The sequence below is a fragment of the Nicotiana attenuata genome, unplaced genomic scaffold, assembly GCF_001879085.1.
Source record: "Nicotiana attenuata strain UT unplaced genomic scaffold, NIATTr2, whole genome shotgun sequence".
NCBI lineage: Eukaryota > Viridiplantae > Streptophyta > Magnoliopsida > Solanales > Solanaceae > Nicotiana > Nicotiana attenuata.
Window position 1 is genome coordinate 54202 of NW_017670791.1, and position 4061 is coordinate 58262.

Sequence of the window (4061 nt, forward strand, 5' to 3'; positions counted from 1 at the left end):
TTGAACCACTTGAAGCAGCACATTGTCAAACAACGTTCAGGTATTTGTCTAATATCTGATCGACATGGTGGTATTTTAAGTTCTGTAAGTCACTTGCCTGAATGGCATGAACCATATGCATACCATCGTTACTGTTTGAGGCACCTGAAGGCCAATTTCCAGAAGAAATTTCCTGACAAGGCCTTGCATGACTTAATGTGGATGGCTGCAACTGAGCACCAGCAGTGTAAATTCACGAGGCGCATGGAAGCGATCCGGTAGATAGATCCACGAGCCTATACTTGGTTGATGCGACATGAGCTTCACATATGGACATTGCATGTTGATGGCGGTAGACGATGGGGAGCCCTCACTACAAACGTGTCGGAGTCATTCAACGGCTTGTTGAAGTCTGCCCGTGGACTGCCTGTCACTGCCATGGTTCGCATGACATTCAAATAGAGTGCGGAGAGGTTTGTTGAAAGGTATGCAGCTGCATCGACATTGATGGACAGGGGTGTTGAATTTATGCCAATACCCATGAGAAGATTTGAAAGGTCCAGGAGGCGAGCACAGTGACATTCATTTCTTCAGTACGATCATGAACGGAGTGTTTTTGAAGTTAAGACCGCTATCCACGGACACCGTGGGAACAATCTACATACGGTGAATGAAAATAGAAGGTTATGTTCGTGTGGGAAATGGACCATCTACCACATGCCGTGCGCACATGCGTTGAACTGCTTTCAACAAGTTGGATATGGGGCAACAAACTATATTGATAGGTAATACAATGTTCACTACAAGAAAATTGTAAAATTGTGACGGAATATTTGAGACGAAGCATTCTGTCACAAACTGTGACAGATTTGTGACGCATTTATGACAAATCAACCTTACATGGACGAAATTATCAAAAGATTTTATTTTTTCCTAAGAAAATTCTAAGAGTAACGGATTTGTGATAAATTTGTGACAGATATGAAATTTAGTCTTTGTGACGAACATATTTTTGTCACAAAATTATGGCAGAAGAGAAGAAATGGCAATACTTTGTCAAAAATCCGTCACAAATTTTGTGACAGATTATATTTTCCGTCACAATATTATAAAAGAGCAATTATCTAATAAAAATAATTTTGTGACGGATTTATTTTCCGTGACAATAATTTTTGACGGAACATTCTGTCATAAATTTAGAAACATTTGGACAACTTACAAATTTTTTCCAAAATATTTGGCCCACTTTTTAGTTTCCCCCGCCAAATATTTGTCCCACTTATTAGTTTCCCTCCGTCAAACCTCTCATTCCACAAAACTCCTAAGACTTAGACCCATTTTCTCATTCCACTCCTCCCTGCTTCTCTCTCTCTTTCAACACAAAACACAAATGGCGATTCTTGTACCCTTCTAGACTCAACGCCACAGCAACACTTGCAGGTTTGGTTTTGCTCCAGTCTCTTCCTCCACACTCAATAGCTTTTGGATCTTTCAATTTTTGTTCAGATTTGTCTATGTTTTTCTTGAATATTATTTTCCAAAGTGAATAACATTTGGGTATTGCTGTTGGGTTCTTCTATCTAAGCTCAGAAAACTCCGATTTAGCTAAAAAGCTTTTGCATGCAACTATTTTAGGTACAATTTTTAAAGGGTCTTTATTAAGCTTTGATATTGGGTCATTCACTTGAAGTGGGTTTGAAATACTTCTGAGATAGGTGAGATTTTAGTTTCTTGTTTATGATTTGGTCTTAATTTTGAGCAAAGGAAAAAGCTCTAATTTTGCTAAAGGAAACAATTGTGCTTATTGTAGATATCAACTTTGTTGTCTTGGAAAAAAGTAAAAAAATGAAGAATGTGCAGGCTTTTGTTTTCCAGCTTTTGAAAAGTTTTTCTATATGCTTAATAAATTTCTGATATTTTTTAGGTAATAATTTTCTGGTTACTAAGATGAATATGATCCTTGTTGTTAAAACAAGACTCACCCCTATTTGAGCTAATTCATCATTGTAGTTCATAGACAATTCATCAACCTCCTCATAGGATATAACATTCATGGTAGAGTTACTGTCGCAATGGTTAGGAACTCAAAATTACTCTTAGTTGTCGAAAGGGGCCGGGTGCGTAGGATAAGCCTCATATTGAGTGCATTTGAGTGTTTCAAAAATTCTTTAGGAGTGGTGGTGATTTTCAATTTGCTATAACTTGTGTTATTATACCTTCTTTTTGGTTGTTTTTGGTTATATACCTGCTATATATGTTGCTTCCTGACTCTAAATTGATTTATATTATTTTATTGCTGGAATCTCATAAAGTAAACTCTTCAACAATATTAATTATCTTATTTATCTTGTCTAAATGTCTTAAACTATGGTCATTTATATTTTTCTGTTTCATTCTCTTTTTTGGATCAGTTTCTTCAACATATAGGCAAGGAGTCAAGCACCTCCCTAGCAGAAAGATTAAAAAAGAAATTAACAGTTCCAAGAAGTACGCAGTTCTAGATATTTTTCTGATTTATCTAGTGAATGGTAATTTCTATTTCAATATTTGGCATTACATATGTTTTTTCCTTGGGACTTTAATTGATGTTGATACAGTTAGGTAGGAAACTTGTGACTTTTCTAGTTATAACTAAATCTTGTTAAATTAGTGCCATTTTCTGTTGGATTCTATAGCAGAATGCAAGCTTGACATGTCTGCTTTAGTACAAATATGTTCTAATAGATTAAATTTACTTTTTAAAAAATAGCTAGATGATAGACAACTTTAATTACAACAAATAATCTTGTTTGTCATCATGTAAGTTCTAACACATGTTTATTCTTTGTGTTAAAGTGTACAATATGAATAATTCTGATCGTGAGCGGATGTATGGTAGAGTATTGGAAGATGGATTCATAAATCCTAGATTTATTATAGGGGTTGAGGAGTTTGTTTCATTTGCTAAAAGACATCCAGAATGCATGGATTGTGAAAAGCTAAGATGTCCTTCTAACACCGGTTCAGGTTCGGGTTCGTTCCTAATGGTCATTCTATCTCGAAGACCATCACTGATACCTTCATGGAGCGACAAGATGCTACTGGTTACACATGGAAGGTTGTCTGCCAATCCACTCGTGACTTCTATTGGCATGAATTTATGGTAAATATCGCTTTCTATAAAAAAAATATAAGTAATTATTTAGTATATATATGTATTTATGTCACTGATCAAATATCTTTTGTTAGAAATTATATCATTGGAGTTCTGCTGAGGATGCCATAATCAAACATACTTGGAAAAAAGTGGCATCTACCTTGTACACTAAAAAGCGGCACAAGTGGTAGAAATTTACAACCAGACCTACTTTTATTAAAGAGCATATATGGGAAAGCTGGCAGGCACACTGGTCATCGGAAAAGTGGCTTGAAAAATCTCGTGTCGCCATTCAAAATCGGTGTAGCAAGACTGGTGGTCCAGGCACTGGTCCAAGCAAGCATACCGGTTGTTCTAGGTCTACAGTGGAGCATACTATAAAATTGGTATTGAATTTAACCTTTCAATAGAGTAATTATATGACCTTATCTCCTATTTTAATATTGTACTCTATTATTCAGGCAATAGAATTACATCGTCCAGCAAATTCATGGGATATATTTAAGAAGCTGCATAAAAGAAAGGATGGGAACTTTGTGGATACCAAGTCTAAGACTGTTGGTGTAAGTTTCTTTTATAATATTTCATCATTTTATTTGAGAATGAATATGAGGAATATTACTGGTGCAATCCACTTATCTGAAAGCTTCTTCACATCATCTCATTTCTTGTTTAATTAGCATTTCATTTCTTGTTCTGATGCAGAAATGAAACACATATTGTGACTTATTCTATTTCTTATTGTGCTTCAAAGAATCAGATTATGAGTCACTAAGTATAAGTTTATTTTTACTTAAGAAGAATATCAGTTGAAAGCTTGTGATAGCATTCTATTCTGGTCTAGTTTTTTTATTCTAATCTTGAAAATGATATCATATGAGTCTATGACAAGTTAATAAATGACAATTATTTTTATGAGTTTTAGAGATTTGCTTCTTTGCATCTG

At 35.0% G+C, this 4061-nt stretch overlaps 1 long non-coding RNA gene across 1 annotated transcript; it reads left to right on the plus strand.

The window, feature by feature from the left end:
* The first annotated feature begins 1312 nt into the window (after positions 1–1312).
* Positions 1313–3821, plus strand: LOC109243364. The gene is made up of 5 exons (XR_002070559.1): positions 1313–1419; positions 2391–2507; positions 2986–3121; positions 3208–3501; positions 3577–3821. It is a non-coding gene; the product is annotated as an uncharacterized LOC109243364 (long non-coding RNA).
* The last annotated feature ends 240 nt before the right edge of the window (positions 3822–4061 follow it).